The 24,871-nt window shown below is 42.5% G+C and overlaps 1 long non-coding RNA gene across 1 annotated transcript; it reads right to left on the reverse strand.

The window, feature by feature from the left end:
- Positions 1 to 3,059: 3,059 nt before the first annotated feature.
- Positions 3,060 to 3,662, reverse strand: LOC145660434 (uncharacterized). The gene is made up of 3 exons (XR_014126802.1): positions 3,561 to 3,662; positions 3,271 to 3,385; positions 3,060 to 3,126 (listed from the first exon to the last, which is right to left on the reverse strand). It is a non-coding gene; the product is annotated as an uncharacterized LOC145660434 (long non-coding RNA).
- Positions 3,663 to 24,871: the final 21,209 nt, after the last annotated feature.

Consider the following 24,871-nt stretch of genomic DNA (forward strand, 5'->3'; position numbering starts at 1 on the left):
AAACCACAACATGCATGTCTAGTTCACAGAGGCCCTGTGGGCTCTGTGAAACTACACAATGAAAAAACAGACTTCAGGTGTACTCAGGACTCACAAGACACCACATTACTGTAGTGAAGTCCTTGTGGACTTCAGTGAAGTACTGCTGAGAGAGTTCTGGACTGAGTTCTGGAGTCAGTGTGTGTCCACAGTGGTAGTGGAGTTCTGGGTGTAGAGTTGTCAGTGTGTGCTGGGAGGTCAGTGGTGTTTCCATAGTGACAATTGTGCTGAGTTTGTGTCTTCTCTTCACTGAAGGTGAGTGTGAAATTCTCTTTTAATGCTGAATTGCATGAAATTGTACATTTATTTGTTAATATAAAAATGTTATTTAAGCAAGCTGACTTTTTTCGGGTAGAACTGGAAAAATGTTTTACATAACAAATAATTATTAAATATTTCTGCATATCTTATGATTCCATCTTATGAAGTCTGTGTACTTTTTAATATAGTTAAAATATAATTGTCCTATATTTCCAGGTATACGTTTCTATAGGCTACACTGTAGTAAAGAGTAGAAGACAATTACATGTTATTGCTTTAGTACGTCTTTGTCTCCATGTGCTTTTGTATGTTTTAGTTTGCAGCTCCTCCCCTGCTCTGCCCCTTGACATGTGTCTCATGTGAGTTTTGTCTCTTACCCCTCCCAGTAATTGTTCCCAGATATTCCCTGTTTGTCTCCTGCTGTATAAATACACTAATGCTAATGTCTGCAGTCATGGTAGTGTATGACCCTACTTTCATGTAAATACTTGTGTCATGAAATAACTCAGCTCAGTGAATACATCAAATATAACATACAGGCTCCACTTTTACAGCAGTGTTCTTAATCTATTAGTGGTGTGAGAAAAATATGGTTTGTGGTAGAAAAGTATTAGATATGTGTATGCATTTTAATGTGGTCTGAGAGCTCAGGATGTCTGACGTCTGCTGCGGTTTCATTTCTCACAGTTCCAAGCAGTGGGCAGTGGGTACCAGATCAGAGTCTAAAGCCCATTTTAGACCAGAAGTGACAACCGTGTTGCTTCTGCCCCTCTGCAGCTGAACTGTGGTCACACACTCACAAGCTCAGTTTCCTTCTAGTCTATTTCTTGCCTTGTGCCATGACAGGCTTATCAGTGGTTTCTAGCTAGAAATAGTACAAAATACTACTTTTATTCGGTAAAGTGTAGTTTAATAATCAAAACAGCACAACTCTGACTGCTGGGTCTATTCTAATGTGAAATTGGGATAAAGGATGATGTTTTAAACACAGACTAAAACTATAACTAGGCTCCAGTGTGTTCTCAATGGCAGGTCTAGTTTGAATTTAATTTAGTACAAAACAGGTTTAGTATGAGTAGGACTGGTATGGTTACTGATAATTTGGGTAACATTGTGTACTGTGAGGAGAGATGTCAGTACTTCACTGAGAAAAGGGACTGCTCATGTACTACCCAAACCATGTCCATGTTCAAAGGCTGATTAATAGAGTTTATCAAAGTTCAAATAGCTTCTTATTGTGAGTAATGCAGGTTTTTGTTGTTTATTTTTGACTCATTCAGTAAATCCAGAAATGCATATTACTCACAAAAAATCTTAAAGAACTTTTTTGCATAAGCAATGGTCCACAACAAATTATTGTGATGTGGAAACTGAAAAAGCAAACAAAAAGCAGGTCCTCTCACTATCTAGAAATTCTTGAATGTGTGTGTGTGTGTGTGTGTGTGTGTGTGTGTGTGTGTGTGTGTGTGTGTGTGTGTGTGTGTGTGTGTGTGTGTTTGCATGCTTATAGTCTCTGGAGACATAAAGCAGACAGCATTCTGTAGTGACAGTGCATAATAGTTCAAAGTATATTTACCAATAAAACAAATTTGATACAATGAATAAAATATTAAGTACACAGGACATCATAAGACAGTGCAAACCTAAAATATATCAAGCCATGAAAAAATAATGCAAAAATTTGTATGTGCACAAGCTTTGAAGTGATTAACTCTATAAACTGCATTTTAAAACTATAAACTTAGAAGGAGGAGTTTGAGAATAAGAGTGAGGGGATAATATGTCTGTTTGTTTCTCTCCTCTACATCAGACTCTACCCCCTTTGCTTTATAATGAGCATGTGTGTCTCCTATATGGTTTCACAGATGCAGCATCATGGTCAATGTGGGGTTGTGGGATACATCACAAAGGAAGAAACAACCAGAGTCCTCACAGGTCAAAGGACATGATGGCACTGAGTGTGGTTTAGTATGTCTCCGTAAAGCTGGTGATGTGAACTTGAAAAGAAACATAAGAGCTCTGGCCAAGTTCATTTGTTCCCAGTTCCTCTCTGCTGGGTGGACATTAGGGTCTGGAGTACTGAAGTAATGCTGTGAGAGTTCTGGAGTCAGTGTGTGTCCACAGTGGTAGTGGAGATCTGGGTGTAGAGTTGTCAGTGTGTGCTGGGAAGTCAGTGGTGTTTCCATAGAGACAAGGATGCTCAGTTTGTGTTTTCCCTTTACTGTACTTCCTCTCACTAAAGGTGAGCGACATGAAACTGTACATATATGTGCTAATCTAAAAATGTTATTAAAGTGAGTTGAATCATTCAAGATTTATTTGGCTGAATTAGAATCATAACCTGGCTGGTCTTAGAATCAAAAATATTATTAAAAGGTCCAGAATGCAAACAGACAAAATCTTTGCATGAAGTAAAGTTTATTAATCAGAAATAAATCAAAAAGTCAAAACATGTTATTTCAGAAAATGAAAAGACAGGTTGGGGAAAATGAAGGGAAAAAAGAAATACAAAATAAATTGGTAAAAAGAGCTGGGAAAAGTTAAAGAGTAGGGCTAATTTTGTTGGAGCGCTTGGCACAGGACAAGGTGCTTTTTATAGCCTGCCATGCTCGTCTGAAGAAGATGCGTACTCTCTTCAACTTCTTGCATTCTGAGCCTTTATATTTTAAATAAAAGTAGAATTTTTAAACTGGTGTCCATGGAGTGGATATATGTAAACTCTGATTATTGATGTGGTGCTTTGATGCTACTCACCAGCTGGGGTGTTCTCCACTTTGACTGCCTCTGTAATAGTTTCCCCTACTCCACCCAGATCTTCTGTTACATCTACAGAAGTTTATTTTTCCCAAAAATCAATACAAATGCAATTACATAATAAAGTAAAGGCACATATTTAAAGTGAACAAACATCATGTCCTACTGTGTGTTCTTAATGGAAAGCTAGATTTATGCAAGAAAGTACATCTGCACCTTCTACATGGGCGCTGTGGTCCAAAGAGCAAATCTCTCCTGTTGACTCTGTGATCATAAAGTGTTCAGCAGTTCTGCTCAGGATGGTACGAACCTCCTTACAGTCCTGCTGTTTCTTGGGTGAGAAATGAGAAATAATCAGTGATGAATTGTAAAGGAAATGAATCATCCACCTGGGCAGTGGAAACTCCACTAATGGACAGCATATTTTGGACTACCATCTGTACAAGTCAGGGAAATGTGAAGGCAAAATAAAACTGTGGATGCAGTAAAAAGATGTAGACACTCACACTTTCCCCCAGATTGGCACAGTAATGTTGCTTAAACCAAGCAATGGGAGCAGGGTATCTATGACTCTTCTGGCTTCTGGTACTAATATTAGTAATTAAGTTGTCCCTTGGCATCTAGAAAGGGCAGAAGAAAGCTCTATTGTACTGAACGATAATAAAGCTGTTTACTTTCTTTTAAAAAGTTTGCATGTGTTTTTGGACATTTAAAAAAAAAATCTTTAATTTTTAAGAATTAAAGATTTATTCCTAAGAAGTAATTGAATTTGAAATGAAAATTAGGCTTTGATTATAACACAATTTTATATAAAACAAGGCTTATTTTACATGCATTTGTGCACAGGATTACCTTTGTACCCCAGTTTCATATCTCTATATGGAAATGAGAAATCAAAGCCTGTAGACTTTATATATTTATATACAGTTATGTAACAGAACAAATGGCCACCCGTAGCTCAATTTCTTCTACAAATGTTAATAAATGTGAAACAAAGGTTGTCTGTTGTCCGACAGTGCATAATGGCCACACTCGTGGTCTTGCAGAGGTTTTTCTAAAACAAGCCCATAAGTCACTTTCCCTTGTCTCAGTCAACGTATTTCATCTAATGGAGTTCGGTTACCCGAATATTTTCAGCTACGTCCCCTTTTATTTATCAAGGTTTCATTTTGTTAGTTCATTCTCTACTAACTTATTTCGCATTTTAAAATATTTGTGCGGTCCGTGAAATTAAACAGCTGTGACGGCCCGAGTGCCGCAGGTCCCACAAACTCGCTTGACGTAGACAGACGTTTATTAGACGAACACGAATAACGAACACAGTGGCGCTCACACCAAAGAGGCAAGATGAACATGAGCAACATTGAACACAGCTTACAAACATAAAGTGCACCACGTACGTGAACATTAGCGAACATAGACCGACAGGGATATACGCACCAACCGGGGTTTAAACACACACAGACATTAGGAGAATAACCCGGTGCAGGTGTGTGTGACTACATAGTCGTGGTTTCACACAAGACCATGAACTCCCACTGCAGGCGGCGGGCCGTACCACGTGACTAGTGGGGCGGGGAGCTCACTATCAGCCCACTAATTATTTCTCCGTTCAGTCACAAGTTCTCCATCATTAAAATGTGTGTTCTCATTTTAATTTCGCATATTGGCTACTTGTTTATAATACGATTCCGTTATCAAATATTTAGTATCTGCCTTTGTAGATAAAACTAAATTCTACTTACGTTTTGTTTTCGTTTCTCAGTACCTCTTATGCGTGAAGAATTGTTTGTAGTCTCTGTTGATGTTTTGTCTAAAATGATCGTCATCGGCAAATCCACTCAATAAACTGATCTGGGGTCAGAAATAGAATGACACAAATTATGACATAATCGAGCGCTAAATTCTGTTCAGTGGCTGTTTAGAACAATGACAGAAGTGCAGCCGAAATGACATTATAGTCTCATATTATAAATCACATTTTAAAATCATTTCCCCCTCTTTATGCTATCATTTTGTTATCTGGCTCAGATTAAAAAATCTCAATAAATAAAGTAAATATAACCTATACATGTAAACTATATATTAATTAATTAGTAATCCTTCCATGTAGGTACAATTCACTCGCTCTGTGTTCTTTATAATCCAAAGTAATTTGAACACTCATTAAGGATCAAAATGCAACCTAAGCAACAACAACAATAATACATTCTTACGAAATTATATAATTTTAACTGAAAATTAGGCTTATTGATCACAATACAATGTTCAACAAAACGGCTTATCTTTACTCTGGTGTTTCAGTACTAAGGCTATGCAGTTATGCAAACACTTTATTGCATATTATTTTTTAAATATAGATTTTTTTAAAGTGCAGAATTGTAGCCCCAAAATAACCTGCATGTGGTTTTACAGGGGCTATTCCAAATTGTGTTTTATAACACAATGTTTTGATCGCATCTTCACAAAGGTTACTTACTGCTGAAAAGAACTAAGGTTAGCATACATTTTTAAAATTTTCTTATAGCCTATAAAGAACACCCAACCAAACAACCTAGCTACAAAGAGACAAGGATAAAAAACATCATTACATGTATTATATAGGCATACAGATTTCAAATAAATGTGGTAAGTGCAGTGGACAGGATGGAGTCTAGAATTCATCATCTGTTGAGGCATCCGTGGCAACATCCTCATATGGGTCTTCAATGTCTTCATCAGTCTCACCATAACCTGCCACCTTTAGGTGGTGTGTTTCTTTCACAGCTACCAGGTCTGTCTTCAGCTCCTCAGGCTTTGGGAATACAACACTGTGCAGGCCACGGTAAGCTTGAGCAGAAATTCCTGAAGGGTAGTTTAACAAATCAAACTGTGTAATAAAAGCACCATGAAAAAACAATACAAAACAATCTACAATCTAACAACCAAACATCAAACCTCATCAAAAATAAACACAAACAAGCTGTAAACACAACATGAATAATTAACTGATCATATTTATAGGGCTTTGAAAAGTAGGATCTAGTGTAGAATCAGGTATGAATGCTGGGAAGCATTTATAAAGTATCTATGATTATGGCCCTTTCTAGGAAAGATCATCTGTAAAGCAGTTCAAGAATGTATCTGTAACATGAGTTCGAACCCAGGACAGCTAAGTGATGACACCACTAGCCTACTGGGTGAGCAACCACACTCTAACAAGGGTGAGTCCCTGTGCAGAAGAGTTAGATCTTGGATCAGGTAAAACAAAAGGAAAAAAAACTAAACACCACGTCGAGCGTGGAAAAAGGGAGAACAAAAGACATGGCGGGAAGAAATGGCAACGCCGATGCACTGAGGAAAACCAAACTAAAACTTCCCAAACAAAACCAGAAAACAGGGAGGAACTTTAATGGCTAAGAAGAACCTTGGGAGAGAGACAGACTAGAGAGGGGAAAACTGGAGAGGGGAGGGGATGTGTAAAAACACAGACACCCTTGCAGGGAAGAAATGAGGTGTAGCACAGGGACTCACAGTCATCAATACCTGAAGTTATCAGCTAGGAGCTTTGCTCAAAACCTTAGCAAAGACCCAGCACTGAGTGACTGGGTCACTGGGCTTATATAAGGTCTAGCCCAGCTGTTGGGCATCAAGCCTGATTAGTAGTGTGGTTGACTCAAGGCCTCCCTCTGGTGGCCGGAGGGGGCCTCGGCCTGGTCCCAACCCTTACAGTATTCCCCCCTGAAGGGGCAGCTCCTGATGTCCCAAGGCCAGCCGCACGATCCTGCCGAAAAGCCTAAATGAGTTCACGGTCCAGGATGTGACAGGAGGGGACCCAGGACTGCTCCTCGGGCCCGTATCCCTCCCAGTCCACCAAATACTGGACTCCACCATGAACTTGCCGGACATCCAAGAGATGCTTGACCGTGTACGCCAGTGCACCGTCCACCATGCGCGGACCCGACGGGTCGGAGGAGCCCACTGAACACAATACAGGCCTAAGGCGAGATATGTGGAAAGTGGGGTGAGGGAAGGGCAAGGTGATAAGAAACAGGGTTTACGCGGAGAAGAACCTTGAATGGCCCGATGTAGCGAGGGGTGAGTTTGCAGGTATAACCACACAAAGGCAGGTCCTTGGCCGATAGCCAAACCCGCTGTCCCAGCCGATAAGTCGGCATAACGATTTTGAGCAGCTGTAGCAGATAAGAGAGCCCTGCATGCCCTCTGCCAGGCCAAGCAGTAGCGCCTGACCGTCTGCTCAGCAGACCGGACACCCATGTCAGCCTCCTGGTCGGCAAACATGAGCAGAGCATAACCGTACTGGCACTCGAATGGTGACATGTCTAAGGAGGAGTGCCACAGGGTGTTGTGGGTGAACTCTGCCCAAAATAGGTGCTCAGACCAAGGGGATGTGCAGGAAGAGGCCAGATAGTGAAGGGTGCGTTCCAGGTCCTGGTTAACTCTCTCGGTCTGGCAGTTGGACTGGGGATGGAAGCCAGAGGACAAGCTGGCACTCTCACTGAGCATTACACTCCACGTGCTTCTGGCTGAATTGTGCCAGTGTAACCTCTCAGGTCTGGCGTGCGGGTCAGTGCAGGAGCAGGGCAGCAGGACCGAGACTCCTGTGTAAGCAGTGACGTTCTCCATCTCTATGTTCCCTGCCAGAGTGCAGACTGAACTACTATAGGCACCCTCTATAAACTTATGTAGACCCAAAAGGAGGCCTTGCTAGTTTGGGGTAGGTTTTGCTGATTTTGATTTCAGATAAAAAGCTAAATGACACCACCTAAATGCTTTGACCCAGATGCTTCATCTGGAGTGATTTTCTGCAGTGATCACTACACTCTCAGAATGGAGAAGTGAGAGAAGCTTGTTCAGAGAGAGGTTTATGTATTACGTGTGTTAACGACTCAAATAAATCTCATGTTCATAGCTGCAGTTTTAATCTAAAATTAAAATTGCCATCTACTACCTCAGTGCTGACTGCTTGCAACCCTAATGCAACCCATTCATTACAACAAATGGTGCATTTGAGTAACATCTGCTTAAAGTACTGCTCTAAACATGGCTTAATACAGAAGGTCTGGAACAGTCAAAAGTTGTGGGTTCAGTCTAATGATGACAGTATCACTGTGCTTGATAGAGATTTAATGGTGAGTATGGTGTCTTTATATTCTCTCCATTTAATATAACACATTTACACTCCCCCATCCCCTTCAGTCAGGTGTGATATGAGTAGAGAGAGATTTCCTGGTGAGTGTGAGCAGTACCGAGCTGAACTCTGTTTCTGTGCTGTTCACTCTCACTGGAGATCATTTCCCATGTGTTTCTCTTTGTGTTGTGTTTCTCCCTTGTGCTGTCTAGTGTGCAGCCTGCAGAAACATGTGTGTGTTTTGTAAACATGTGTGTGTGTGTGCGTGTGTGTGTGTTTGTGTTATATTAGTTGTTAATGTGTTATTCCTACAGGATGATGTCACTTACTCCACTGTAGTACACAGTCAGAAAAGCAAACCAGCGTCCACTCCAATGGATAATGCAGATTACACAGAATATGCCAGCATCAAATGAAATTCAAATTAAGCACACACACACACACACACACACACACACACACACACACACACACACACACACACACACACACACACACACAAATGCAATCAAGCAAATGGAAAAAAAAACAAAAACATACAAAAACATGTATGGTAGCCAGTAAATACCAATTATTTTATTTGTTTCATCACTGTAAATGCCTCATTAGGCGTTAATCTGCTGAAAGGTGATTTGAATACTTCTGCAAATTGTTAGCTTTTTTGCATGTAATTTATTTAGTAGTAGTGCTTTTTGCATTAATGAAATAAAAAATGATGTGTAAATTTTAAGGGGGTACAGCCCCTCCTCCCAGACGTCTCCCAGACACAGTGTGTGTGTGTGTGTGTGCGCACGCGCGTGTTCGTTCATATGGCCACGCCCTCCCCGTGTTTCACACCTGCTCCTCGTTTTGTGTCATTACTGTGCATGTATATAAGTCTCCTGTTTAGTAGTGGATGTTGTCGGTGATAGACTAATACAATGTGCTATGTTGTCTGTTGTCTGGTGTTAATAAACGTAACTTTTGTCGGCTTATTCGGGCATCCTGCCTAGCCTCCATCGTTACATAAATGGGCATATCATTTTATGTCAAGTGCTTTATTGTTGACTGTAGCCATTACTTCACTGTGAGAATTTATTTCTGTTTTAAAAATAAAGAGCAAAAGCCAGATGAGTGTGGTTTCTATTTTTTCCTGCTTAATATGACACATTACACCTTTATGGAGGTGAAGCACTAAAATGAGTTTAGACTGTGTACTGAGTTACCAGTCTATAGGTACACCTGCCCCATAGCTATGACTGTAGAATTAGTTTAGTCGATAAGACATAACACTGTTTGACTTCATCGCTAACATCAAAGCTGTCTCCATATGACGAACCAAGACGACAACTGGAGGCAATAACCTCACCAGTGGCTCATCGCACTCGAAGTCACACCACTATAAAGCCATCTGCTTAGCCTGAGGCAGGCTGTGCCCCACAGTTCCCGATGGTGGAGGTGTCTAGACCAGATGGAGTAATTATGGTCCACCGCCACTGGACTGCAGAAGACATCATGAAAGCGGCCGACGGCCTGAGCAAACCAGGCGATATCGGTGGACAATGCTTCCGACAAGAACTTATGGCATTTGTGCATTCCTGCAGACCAACTCAGGCTGAATTGAGACGATTGCTTATGATTCGACTCGGACCGCAGTAAAACCACATTGACAGAGACTGGGTGGATGGAGCTGTTCGTCTCCATCTGCCTGAGTGGAATGCATCGCCCCAAGGCCAGCTTGATTCAAATGGCCCATACAGAGAGATGATAAGAGGACTCATCGAAAGGGTGGAAGCAGCATACCTGACAACTATTAACACCGACGTGATAGCAGCATGCAAACAAAGGGATGACGAGCCCGTGGCTGATTTCCTCGTCCGTTTGACACGCGTCCATACTGATCATTGTGGAACTGATGCACCAGCACAACGTGCAGCGGGCCCCGGAGAAGTGGGGGTGTGGGAAGCTCATCTGAGAAACAGCTTCCTTATGAATATGAGAAAGGACATTAGCGACCTCATCAGAAAAAACTGCATCGGCTATAGTCGAGCCCCTTTGTCAACTATTGAAGAACACGCCAAGCATCATGAAACTATTCTGGGCAAGAAGGATGCTAGACGGGAGTGCCAGGGCGCCGACACCACCCACCAGGCAATGCTGACCATGCTCCAAATAGTAGGAGACAGAGGAAGAGGTCGCGGACGTGGCAAAGGACGTGGACGCGGATGAGGGAGAGGAAGAGGTTGAGGAAAAGAGTCTGGAGGAAGGGAATGCTACAATTGTGGAAAATTCGGACACTTTGCAAGAGACTGTCCTGAAGAAGAAGGGGAAGATAGTGACAGCATGGCTGTGGAAGTCAAAAAAGATTGACGGACAGCCAAGAGGCAGGACAGCGACGGGCCACTGAAGGAAGACGACAAAAGGGAAGTAATAAATTTAAATGACCAATTATTACAGCAGATTAGTAAAGGGTCAAGAGGCCTCCCTGAAGAAACTGTGAATGTAGAAAGGAAAAATGTTAAGTTTTTGGTTGACAGTGGTGCCACCCATTCGGTGTTGAGAGAAGGTTTAATAGAATGTAGAATGAGACCAGGGTATGGGATAACAGTAATTGGAGTGGGATGCCATCCCATCGATGAAAGGATGTCCAAGCCTCTCCAATGTAGTTTAGGAAATAGCCAATTCAAACATAGATTTTTGTGTCCAATTAATTTGTTAGCTAGAGACCTGATGTGTAAACTTGGATGCACAATTAGCAGCAACCCAGAGGGGTTATTTGTCACGTGGGAAACACGCACACAGGGAGTCCAGTTAGAAGTGGGAGTCCCTTTGTATGTTTATGAATTGCTGAGCACTGTTGGGGAAGTACTAACACATTTTATGACTGAAGTTACTAACACACTACCTGGTGAGCTGACGGTTAAACAAAGTGACTCTATTCACTGTACAATGGAAGTCCATGAGGGACCAGACGTTGATTTTGAGCAGAAATTTGACATAGGGGGCAGCGACAGTTTGATTATCACAGCTATAGCATGGGATTGCGAGTGGGCTGCGGGAGTGGTGCAGCTCTCAGCTAAACAAAAACCTTTATATTCGGTCTCGCATGCAGCGCCTCATGTGTCGCTGGCTAGCACACATGCTGACCCAGACTGGCAGAGAGTAGGATTATGGACTAAACGTGTGTTGAGCGCAACTGACTGGGTAAAAGAACCCCAGTGTGAAATGATGTACAGCCCGAGCATAAAAGCGTGGAAAATGCCAGCCCCATATAGGTTAAATTGCAAAAGGGGGGTCGAGCTTGTGAGTCCAAATATGGCGATTATGGTAGCCTCTGTTACCCTCTCAGAGGAAGAGGAAGAGGAACTGAAAACAGTTCCTGCAGGGTTATGGGCACAGGGAAAAATGATGTGGGTTTAATAAAAGGATGCGAGCCTGTCCACATCACCCCAAAATCTGATTATAGACCACACCAACACCAATACCCTCTGAAACCAGAGGCAGCAGAGGGTATTAGGCCGGTGTTCAAATCATTAAAGCAAGTAGGAGTAATTGTGCCATGCCCAGACTCACCGGTATGTACTCCAATCTTCCCAGTTAAGAAACCAGGGAAAGATGATTGGAGATTTGTGCAGGATTTGCAGGCTGTCAATGCGGCAGTACACCCTAGGGCCCCAGAAGTTCCAAATCCGCACACCATTCTCTCTCAGATCCCACCAGACAGCAAGTGGTTCAGTGTAGCTGACTTGGCCAATGCTTTTTTCAGTGTACCTGTGCACAAGGATAGCCAATTTTGGTTTGCTTTCACTTTTGAAGGAAAGCCATACACCTTCACGAGGTTGTGTCAGGGGTATTGTGAATCACCAACTATTTACAATGCCGCCTTACACCGAAGCCTAGAGGCTTTAGCGCTCCCTGAAGGAACAGCTCTGCTGCAATATGTTGATGATCTTTCAGTTTGTGGAAAAACACGAGAAGCGTGTAAACAAGCCACGGTGGCACTGCTACATCATTTAGCAGGGGAAGGCCACAAGGCATCCAAATCTAAATTACAGTTTTGCAAGCTGCAAGTGCATTTTTTAGGACATGACATTACCGAACAAACGTGCATGCTGACTAAAGACCGGGTGAATGCTATTTTGACTATACCGAAGCCTACGACGAAAAAACAGCTGCTGTCCTTCTTGGGCATGTGCTCCTATTGTAGAACGTTCATACCATCTTATGCAGAGCATGAGGGGCCACTCAGGAATATAATACCGACCAAGGGGTCGAATTCCTCCCAGTTAGAGTGGACGCCAGAGGCTGAAGCGGCCTTTACAGCATTGAAGCAATTACTACAGGTCATGCCCACCTTAGGCATCCCAGACCTCAGTAAATCATTCGAACAGACAGTGGATGTGAAAGGACAATACATGACAAGCGTTTTAACGCAAAAACACGGGGACAAACAGAGGCCAGTAGCCTACTTCTCAGGAAAGCTGGATGCAGTCGCAGCAGGCCTGCCATTGTGCATAAGAGCAGTAGCCACAGCAAAAAAGGCCCTAGTAGCATCCAGAGATATAGTAGGATATGCTAATCTGACCCTACATGTTCCCCATGCAGTATCGCGAATATTGCAGGATCAAAAGGTGGCACATTTATCCACTCAGCGATGGCTCAGGTACCACACTGCTTTATTGGATATGCCAAATGTTACTGTGAAACGATGCACAACCTTGAACCCCTCCACTCCATTGCCTACAGAGGAGGAGGGGGAACCCCATGACTGCCAACAAGTGTTAGAAATTGCAACATCTTCTAGAATAGATTTAATGGAGGAACCGATACTTAATGCGGACCTGGAATTGTTTGCGGATGGTTCAGCCAAACGTGACTCTCAAGGCACTAATCGAGCAGCATATTCTGTCGTGTCACACACAGAAGTGGTGAAAGCAGAACCACTCCCATCTAACTACTCAGCGCAGGCTGCTGAGCTTGCCGCACTCATACAGGCTTGTAAGATAGCACGGGATAAGACTGTGAATGTTTGGACTGATTCCCGATATGCTTGGGGAGTGGCACATGACTTTGGGGCCATTTGGAAACATTGCAACTTTCTCACCAGCTCAGGAGCAAAGCTAAAAAATCACCGCCTGGTAGCAGAACTGTTGGAAGCAATCCAATTGCCAAAGGAAGTAGCAATTATAAAGTGTGCCGCACACACAAAGGCAGATGATGCTGTGTCAAAAGGAAATGCTTATGCAGATAAAGTAGCTCAACTCACAGCGTTACAGCTGCTCAATCCACAAATGGCATAAGCAGATACTGAAACCAGAATAACTACCAAAGATATCCAAAAACAAGCCACTCCACAGGACTATGCAAAATGGAAAAAAGGGGGGTGTAAACAAATAGGCGGGATATGGGTACACCCAGATATGAACAAACCATGTCTCCCCACAGCTTAAATGAAAGGACTAATTGACATTGCTCATGGAAGGAGTCACATGAGCAAAGGGGGGATAGTGGAGAGTATAATGAGACATTGGTATGCACCAGGAATAAACAGACATACCCAAAATTTTTGTTCCCGATGCCTGGTATGTGCACAAAATACACCGCATGGAGACAATCATACCAAACATGCACCCTCTGGACACCCGCCGCCTAGTAAACCATTTCAACATTGGCAAATAGATTTTGTAGAACTAACACCAGCAGAAGGGAAGAGATACATGCTTGTGTGTGTGTGTGTGCATGTTTAGTAAGTGGGTGGAGGCCTTCCCAACAGGAAAACAAGATAGTGATGCAGTAGCAAAAGCGCTACTGAGAGAAATTATTCCCCGGTGGGGGTTGCCGCAATGAGTGTCCAGTGACAACGGAACACCCTTCATACACGAAGGGTTAAAAGCTCTGACTAAATACCTAGGAGTGGATATGAGAAAACACTGCAGCTATCACCCTGCTAGCGCAGGGGCAGTAGAACGGGCAAACGGTACCATTAAAGAGGGTCTAGCTAAATTAATACAGGAAACAGACATGAATTGGGTAAAATGCCTTCCCCTCGTCCTGTGGCAATGTCAAACCAGGCCGCAGGCATGAACAGGCTTATCAGCTTTTGAGATAGTGTTTGGACGGCCTCCCAACACGGGGATAGGTCCGCCCGACTGGGATACTAACCTGATCAATGAATCGCTTTTGCAGTATTGTGTGTCTCTGCACAAATCTCTCTCCCATGTGTCTAAGCAGGTGAAGGCAGTCCTTCCCGAGGTGACGGACAATCCCCTCCACACGCATCAGCCAGGCGATTGGGTGCTGATAAAAGACTTCAGGAGGAAGCGGTGGAGCCAACCCAGGTGGAGAGGACCATTGCAAGTACTGCTGACGACACAAAACCGCATGGCCTTGGACATGCTCCTCACTAAGGAAAGGGGAGTGTGCTCAATGATAGGCGACCATTGTTGCACGTACTTACCACCCAATGATGCACCTGGAGGTAATGTCTCCATGGCCTTGGACCACATGAGTAAGATTGCTGACCAACTTCGTGCTGAAGAAGCCGGAGTGAGACCTTGGGACTGGAAACAGGGATCTCTATTCTCAATGTGGAAAAGTATTGCAATTATGATTCTCCCATCCATTTTACTACTTGCCTTGATTATATGTTGTGGACCCTTGTTATGCCAGTGTATACTTAGTACTATTTGCATGAATATGGATACCAGATACCAACTTATTCAGGTCACTAAAGAGGACCTGGATGAGGATAACACCCTGTACCTGCACACTGTATTCTCTGATAATTAACAAATGATTGTATAAGAATCAAAGGGGGGAAATGTGATGGAAAATGATACGAAACTATGTATCATGTTATTCATATAAAATCACACTGATCCTTTTGTTCTTAAATTAATAATGCTGTTTGCACATTTGTATCCGCCTGTTGCTGATTAAGTTGAACATGTATCAGGAACTGTTAACATCAAGGTCAACTTGACATACAACCCACACTGTTTGGAGTCAGTTTGGGTTGGTTTGTGGGAAAAGCCAAGCCGAGAGCTGATTGGCTTATAGCCACAGCAACAAAGGGAAGAAGAGCTGCTTAAGAAAAGATGATGGGTTAAAGACAGCACAGGAGTAGTATAACTAGCCATGCTTTTGTATACTCGGGGTTCCCTATCTGAGGCGAGCCAAACATTTATTTTATTCTTTTTCTTATTAAATTACTCTCTTAATCACGTCTGACTTGCTGTTTGTTCAAAATTCCACAACAGTCCATCATCTAGCAATGGAGGTAACATGCATTGGTTTAACGAGTGTGGGGTAGGATGCAAGTGTGAGTTATCTTTGATGTGGTTTTTAATGAAAATGAAAGCACACGTGAACATACGGTGTGAACGTTGCATACACAGAGTAATACATGCGATTAATGCAAAATAATTGACATTAGTGGTTGGAAAGGTTCAGGCTTTATATGGGAAATAATGAGGGTGAGACTAGACCCTATGGGCAGCTAAGTGAAAGGGGATACACAGGACCCCTGTGTGATGGTGGTGAAGGGGTGTTACAGTAGCCCCCACCCCAACGTGCAGCTCCTGACATGCGTACCACATGACCCTTTTGGTTCCCCCAGTTAATGTGCAGTCTGTGAAAAACACCCGATGAAAACAGTTCAAAATTCCCAGGATGAGGGCCTCTGCCATCCTTTTTGAGTATCAAACAGGCCTTGACCTCCATAGTAACCCACAGTAACATGCACACTCTTTAGAAATATAGTCTACTGAATGTTCTACACTTACAGTGGAGAGGAAGTGTATTCAAATGAAATTTTGACAAACTTCTAACCCCAACAGACACACCAAATATTTTTACTACCCTGTTTGGTCAGTTCATTTCACTATCAGTTCAAAGGGATCTTTTCTTCTTATTAATGAAAATAGCAGGTGGAATTAAAGCAGCTAAAGAATTGGCTACCTGAGACTTTTAAAAAGTGTTGAACAGATGTTAAGGAGCATTTTAATTTCAGAGCATTCTTATTACCCTCAAAGCAGTTTGTTAAGCATCTGGATGGTCAACCCTCAGTGAGGAGTCCGGTTTCATCTTTGTGAACCTCAGGTGCCTGGAGAGAAGTCCTGAGCTGCACACAGGACACTGGAACCATTTGTCAGAGGATATTTGAAGAGTACCGACAATGGTGTGCAGCTTAGCATTGAAAAGTCATGGAAATACCTACCTGTTCATTGAACAGTTGTGGCATCCTCCAGTGTTGTTAATTGAGGTGATGTTGGTTAAGTAACGGGTGGCTTGCAACGGCAGTTCACGGCTACCAGAGCGAAGCCACAAGCCGGGAGCTAATCAAGGTTGGTTAGCCTGATCTTCTTCAGGTGGCATCACCCTACATATCAGCTTCACAAAAGCCCCTCTTAAAAAAAGTCTTGTTGTGACACACGTGTGTTACGTCTGTCAGGGTGCCTCACCCCTGATCAACCTGACAGTCACAGGTTACATGTTGAAATTCTGATTGGTGGGTTGTGCGAGTTGTGGATGCAGACAAAACCACACCGGGGCACTTGGTGTATTGCATTGCTCCTCCATGTTTTCCTCAGTGTCGGTTAGGAGTTGGTTTATGGGGCAGAGTTGGTGGCTCTTAATGAGGGCACAACCTGATCAGAGTGTGCCAAACAGCTAGCAGGAGGTTGGCTCAAATGGTCTTCCCATCAAAACTTTGAAAGGGGACACTTTTGTGGTTGCACTAGGAATCATATGCATTTCACAAAGAACTGCAGCTAGCAGATTTTTGATCATGTAGTCTGTGATTTCCACTATGCCTGATGACTGATGGTAATAGCGGATGTGAAACTTTGATGCTCAGATATTTACAGAGCTGATGAGTCATGCAAAACATCAAAGCACTCAAACAGGCAATGAGAGTCAACGTTCAGGATGGTAGATAAAAACAGATGTATTTATTGACACCAGTATGGTTTACAACAAAGGAGTTGCCTCCACCACCACCAAAATAGAGTGTCACCCTCCAAGGACGCCATTTTTTATTTTCTTATGCCTCAGTGAAATGTCGTCTCTCCAGTCTGAGCTCTCCATTACCTTTTCACACTTATCTGCACCATCTTTGCATTGGCAAAAGCACCATTGTGTGTTAATATCTGCTTTGGTCATTATTTACATTCCAGCATTCAGCCCATATGTGTCATATCGCCTGATTCCTCATCACACTATAACACTCAGCAGGCTGTTCGTCATCCAACCCAGGACTCCACCAATCATGAACTTCACGTCAGATTGTCATCGCCGGAATATTGAACTCCCCTGTGTACTTGATTATTTAAGCCTGTCTCGAACATTAGGACACTGCGAAGTATTGCCTCTAGAGTCCTATGCATACCGAACGCTCTTGTGGATTGTTTTTCTGTGTACCGAACATTGACTTAATGTTTCCCGTTTCTGATTTTTGCCTGCCCCTTTTGGAGTCTGATGCCTGGATTATTTGATGGTCTTTATGGTTTTTTGACACGGACTGTTTTCCCTACTTTTGAGTTAGTAATTTTTTTGTGACTGTTTCCATTACCTGTTACTTGTTTATCCGTGAGCGTCTGATTTTGCCTGGTCCGCATAAAACAGAATACTTCGCCTCCATGCAGACCGCAGCCTCAGATGCTTTGAAGGAAGCTTTGACCAACCAGGGTCAACTAATCCACCAACACCACCAGTTGCTTGAGGGTTTCACACAGTCAATGGATACTATAGGCAAGCAACAAGCAGACCAACAAACTCAAATGTTGGAACTAGGACAAAGTCTCAGAGAACTTACATCCCAGCTACAAATGATGACTACTCCTTCTCAGTTCAGTCCCACGCCTGCACCTACTACCGCCATGAGCAGTATCCAACCAACCCTCCCTGTGAGTAAACCCAAAAATTATGGCTCCCCAGACAAGTGGTTTCGTGTTGCAATATTCATTGTATTTCAATATCCTTCCAACCTGTTCCAATCAAGATAAAATTAACTTCATTACCTCTCATCTAACTGACAAAGCTCTTAACTGGCCGACTGCCAACGTATAACTGGCATCTTATGACGATTTTATTGAGCAATTCAAGGCTGTGTTCGATCACCCACATGAGGAAAGAGCCTGTGGGGAGATACTTACCAAATTACACCAAGGCAATCATTCTGTGGCCGACTATGGATGAGAATTCTGTACAGCCGCTGCTGGCAGTGGATGGAATGAGGCAGCGTTGATCGTCACTTTCCGTACCGGTCTCAGTGTAGAGGTTTTACATGAACTGGCTTGCCAAGATTTGAATCGGCTTATAGCTCTTTCTATACGTCTGGATCATTTCATCCAGGAACGAAAACCATGTAAAACTAGTAGTTCTCACCATACCTATCCCTCTCCCAGTTACAGAGAAGAGCTCAGACGAGAGCAGACAGTGGAACCAATGCATTGTGATTCTTCACGCTTGACTGAAGAGGAGAGGTAGCTTCGATCCCAAGATGGTCTCTGTTTTTATTGTAGATCCTCAAAACATGTTATCAGGGATTGTTGTCTTCAACCTAATCCAGCATCACTGAGCCATAGATGGATCAGGCCACCCACATCAGAAAACAAGGTAGAGATCTTGCCATCAAGAAAGATGATAGCTAAGACATTTTTGTTTGTTTGTTTATGTTGGGCTCCTACACATCTTCTATGTTTACAGCCTTAGTTGATTCAGGAGCCGAGGGAAGCTTCATACATGCACGTCTTATATGGGAATTGGACATCGCAGCTATTACCCAAGCCTCTTCACCTGGTGGCTCTGGACGGATCACCAGTAGGAGCCAGTTCCATTACGCTCCACACTACTCCCATAAAACTTACCACAAGCACAATCCACACAGAGATCATCTCATTTCTCATCATAGAAGATGCCTCATTTCCAGTCATTTTAGGTCTACATTGGCTAGAACAACATGACCCAATTATATCATAGTCATGTAAGGAAATCACTCAGTGGTCATCTCAATGCCTAAGAAATTGTTTGACATTACCAGTTGTCCAGTTATGTTCCACCACTGTTGATAGCCCTGCTGATACACAAGCCTTTTCCCTCACTCCGGAATACCAGGATCTCTCTTTGGTCTTTAGTAAGAACTGTGCTATTGAGCTCCAGGAGGTAGCCGTGTTTCCCAAGGCTCGTATTTATCCTCTCTCCCAAGAAGAAGAGAGGATCAAGGAGGAATATATAGATGAAGTATTAAGTCAAGGCTTTATTCAGCAATCCACTTCCCCCATGGTATCAGGATTTTTCTTTGTAAAAAAGAAGGACGGAGGTCTTCGTCCCTGTATTGACTACCGAAATCACATTTCCAAGAAATATTCATACCCGTTACCTCTCATTCCTGTCACTCTGGAACTACTACAAGAAGCCAAGCTCTTCACCCAATTAGACCTCCGTAGTGCAATTAATTTGATAAGGATCAAGAAAGGTGATGAATGGAAAACCAATTTTATCACCACCAGAGGTCACTATGAGTGCAAAGTCATGCCATACGGTCTCAGTGTGGCTCCATCTGTCTTTCAGGCTTTTATCAATGATATCCTCTGTGAATACATGGGAAAATTTGTTATCGCTTATATTGATGACATCCTAATCTATTCACCCATTAAAAGCCAACACGTACGAAAAGTATTGAAGACTCCTCTGGATAACGTGTTATATGTCAAGGGAGAGAAATGTGAATTCCACCTTCCAACCACAATTTTTTTAGGATACGTGATTAGCCATAGTGGAATCGCCATGGATGACAAGAAGATCGACGTTATCATTCAGTGGCGCGTTCCGGTCACCGTTAAAAAGCTCCAGAGTTTCTTGGGGTTTGCAAACTTTTACCGACGATTCATACGGAACTTAGTAGTATTGCAGCCCCTCTCACAGCCCTTCTGAAAGGAGCAACAACCAAGTTATTGTGGAATCAGGAGGCTGACCAAGCATTCAGAAAACTGAAAGAAGCTTTTACCACGGCTCCTATACTTAGGCATCCAGATGCTTCCATTCCCTTTGTCGTGGAGGTTGATGCTTCTAACATCGGGGTAGGAGCTGTACTTTCACAAGGACAAGATAAGTCCAAGTTACACCCAGTAGCTTATTGTTCCCGTAAGTTATCACCAGTTGAACGTAATTACGGAATAGGAGAACGTGAACTGTTGGCCATTAAACTGGCCTTAGAAGAGTGAAGGTATTGGTTAGAGGGGCAAATCATCCCTTTCTTGTTATCACTGACCACAGGAATCTGGAATACATGCCTACAGCTAAACAACTCTGTTCTTTTCAAGATTTGATTTTAAGATTGTGTACCATCCTGGGACCTGGAATACTAAAGCTAATCCCTTATCCTGTGTTTTCTTGGAGGAGACAGGAGATGGAAACCATCCTTCCTAGCTGGAAACACCTGTCATCTATACAATGGGAAATAGATGATGAAACAGAACAGGCCATGCAAGACACAGTCATCCCAAAGGTGTGTCCATCAGGGAAACAATATGTTCCTACCTCGTGCCGGACCGCCTATTGACGTGAGCTCATTCCTCGCTGGTTTCAGGGCATGCTGGGAAGATATACTTGTACTCGACGGCTTCTGGCTAACTGGTACTGGTGGGAGACCATGACGGGCGATGTTCATAAATATGTTTCTTCATGTTCAGTTTGCAGTCAGAGTAAAACACCTAAGACCCTACCCACAGGAAAGCTCATGCCACTTCCCATACCAGACAGATCTTGGTCTCACATTGCTTTAGATTTCCTTACAGACCTCCCATGTTCTGAAGGTAACACTACGGTCCTCACTGTAGTTGAAAAAGTATGGGAGGAGACACACCTGTGTATCGAACAGAACCGTAGATATAATGAGGTGGTGGACAGACAAGGGAGGGAGACCCTGCTGTACCAATCTGGTGACAGAGTGTGGCTCTCTACGCGTGACTTCCGCAAGCCAGGGTCATGTCGCAAGCTGGGTCCCAAATGTATAGGTCCGAATTAAATTACAAAGCGCATGAATGAAGTCACAGATCAGCTCAACTTACCTGCTCACTTTGTGTTTCAAGGTCATTTCATTTGGTCCTTCTGAAGCCTGTGATTCCAGGGCCCTTGGATGAGGTCTCTCCCGAGGCCACTCCTCCACAGCTCTGATTGTGCCCTGATCTATGAAGTGCGCTATATTCTGGACTCTAGGAGGTGGTTCGATGCAGTACTTGGTCGACTTGGTCCCTCTCTGCTATCCGTCTGTCGCCATCTCTCTGCTAAGGAAGAAAAAAACGTGAGACTGAGAACTTCTCCTAGCTCTGATTGTATAATGTGTGTGTGTGGTTATTGATGTGTATACATGTATTTGTGTGTGTGTGTGTGTGTGTATTGGTGTATGTAAATAACTCTTTTCATACAGTAGGATGAGTCCCAGCAGCAGAAGGAGAACAGGATAGAGGATAGAGTAGTACTGCCTGTGAGAGGCATTTTGGGAAATATTGCCACTTGTATTGTATTGCATTCAGTGTGTTATGCAGTGGTAATTCAGTGGTTAAAGTATTTGACTAGTAATCAGAAGGTTGCCCATTCAAACCCCACTGCTGCCAAGTTGCCACTGTTGGGCCTCTGAGCAAGACCCTTAATTCTCAATGGATCTAATTGTATTTGGTCATAATTGTAAGTTGCTTTGGAAAAAAAAAGTGCTAGATGAATGTTATATATTGTGTTTCTTATTTCTGTTTTTTGGCCATCTTGTATTTGTCTGCCTGAATATTTTGTCTCTCTAGATTTCGACCTGGACTGTAGTTCCTCTCTGTGATGCTCCCTTGTTCTAATTATCCCATAGTACTGGTTCTGTCCCTTGTCTGTGTTTTGACCGTGTTGGATTATCCTTTTCTGATTAAAACCACATTTCATTTTATCCTCGAGCATCTGGCTTTCTCTGAAACATCACAGTGTCACTGGAGTGAATGTGACATTGTTCCTCAGAATCCCTCCTAAGTCAGTTAGTGATTTATTGATTAAATCATGAGGTTCAGAGCTGAATCACAGCAGAACCTAAAGCCCATGAATCTCCAAAAGTAGCATGGTCATGTGTATGTGTGTGTGTGTGTGTGTGTGTGTGTGTGTGTGTGTGTGTGTGTGTGTGTGTGTGTGTGTGTGTGTAGGTGTGCCTGTGTGGGTGGGTGTGTGTTTGTGTGTATTTGCATGAGCTGTCCAGTCTTCCTGACCAAGTGGACAGTGACCAACAGCTGCATCATATACAGAACGAACAAGTGAGGAATAAATAACACAAACAGAAATAAACAAGTGAGCACATTTCACACATTGCACCCAGTGCACCCAGATTAGCAATACATATATGAGGAGGAAGAGATGCATCCTGGGAACTGTCATATCTGTAAACCGGTAGCTACTGCCACAGTGACATCAATGATAGTGTGTGCACGGGAGCATGCATGTATTTGTGAGTGTGGGAGCATGTGTGTATATTTTGGGGTGGGTGGTGGTGTATCACTTTAGCAGATTTTTATCACTTTGAATGTACGTTTAGGGTGTGTATAATGATGTCTTTCTCCAGGTCCTTCAAATGTGGGTCTGGCCATATTGCAGCAGTCGTATGTGTGTGTGTGTGTGTGTGTGTGTGTGTGTGTGTGTGTGTGTGTGTGTGTGTGTGTGTGTGTGTGTGCATGTGTGCCAATTTCCCCCCAGCTAGACACATTACAAATTCAGTAATGCTAAACTAATTGTAATATAAGTTCATTTTAACAAGAGTTACAAGTTTGTAGTAAGAATGATCCAAGGATTACTAATAACCGCCTGAGAAATAAATATATCTGAAGAAGATTCCAAGTTCCACTTCACCAGAAGTACTTTGATTGTAAGATATCCATCACATCCCAGTTTAGATATCATTGTTTGGTACAACGGGACAAAAGCAACAAACACATCTGGGTGATGCTGTTGAATGTGCAATTGCATGTTCATGTGTTTTAGCACACACACCCTACAACACCAACACACTGTCCTCGTCCACCACTCAGGTCACTGGGAAACTTTCCCACACAGGTGATTTGAAAGAAACAGTTCATAGTGTTAATGATTCAGTAAATGTCGCTAACGAGCTTGAGTTAAATCCAGCCTAGCATGTTGTTAGCTTTTTTTGGAGTCGAATTTTGAAATTTGATTCCACATTACGTTCATCAGCTTTCACATTTAGACTACCACATACTCTCCATATGACTGCATACACAGAACTGTAATGTGTATGTGGTGATTTGGGATGAATACATGTACCATTACACTCCTAATCTTTATATTTTAGTATAACTATATAGTTAATATGTCAACAGCAAAATAAATTCACTTTGCAGAACCTTTTCAATGCTGCTCTACTGCCCTAAGCAACCACCTTCCATGACCAGCCTACATATGAACCCTTTCACACCAAACACTGAACCAGAGTTGTCCGTTTGGGATACAAGGTGATTTTCACATTTGGTGTTTTTTCTTGAGTCTGAGTGAGACTGTTTCCATGTCATTGATCTGGTTTCATATTGTGTACAAATCTGCAGAACCATCTGCTCTACTTTGGTGTTCAACCCTCCTGATCAAGTTTGTCTGTCCAGTGCACTGAATTTGTACACCAGTAATGTGTACATGTGAACCCAACCACAGCTCAGAATGGCTTCCACTCTAAGGTCCTAAAAAGAAAGTAACAGACAGTGGCGTCCCACTGCTGTCAGTGAACTGCACTCTACACACATTCTGCTGTCAAACTGCACCACGCACACCTTCATGATGTATGTGGTTATCTGTGGGTGTAAACAGAAACCACAACTCTCTGTCCTGCTTTGGCTCTTTATTTATGAAACAGCAATAGACTCTCACAGTGGAAGTTATGCATACAGCCAACGTTGGCATTTGACCTTAAAAGACATGATTAATAACAGAAAAAATATGCTGCTATTTAAAGGTCAAATATCCTTCAATAGAGATACACACATAAAATGCAGAAAAATGATTTCTTAGGAAAAATAGCATAATGTAGTAATAAAATGCAATACATTTTTTTACAGAATCATAGAGCAAAATGATGGTTGTTGGAGTTAGAATTTAGTTCTAGATTGACAATATTTAAATTGACATTTACAGCATTTAACATTTTGATTTAGTTAGCCTCTTTTCTCAAGTGTACCAAAAACAAACAAAAAAACCCACATGTACTCTGGTTCTATATTTTGTCAGTCTTAGTCTTGTCCCTACAATTTCTACTTTATGCTAGTATCTAATTAGCAATTAGCAAATAATTAGCACTGCTTCCTATTTTCTGGACTGAACCACAGTGCAGATTTCAGTGCCACTTAATGGAACAGGTCAGCAAAGAAGCAAATGTACTTTATTTTCCCTTAACCCAGGTGGACAAGACATGTTTGGCGTCTAAACTGAAGGAGCACATTTTGGTCATTTAATTTAGAACAAAAGCTGCTAAATGTTGCTAACAGACCATGCTTTTACTCAATAAATGTACACAATGTCATTTTAGACATTTCTTAGACATTTTAATATTACTTTATTCATGTATTTCACTACTTTGGTAAACCTATTTCAATCACCAAACAGGTCCACATGAGTAAAGGTATTTTTTCATATGAGATGAAAAATTTCCATATTCCATAATATTACTTTATACAGTGA

This window comes from Electrophorus electricus, chromosome 2, assembly GCF_041902795.1.
Source record: "Electrophorus electricus isolate QZ-2024a chromosome 2, ASM4190279v1, whole genome shotgun sequence".
Lineage (NCBI taxonomy): Eukaryota > Metazoa > Chordata > Actinopteri > Gymnotiformes > Gymnotidae > Electrophorus > Electrophorus electricus.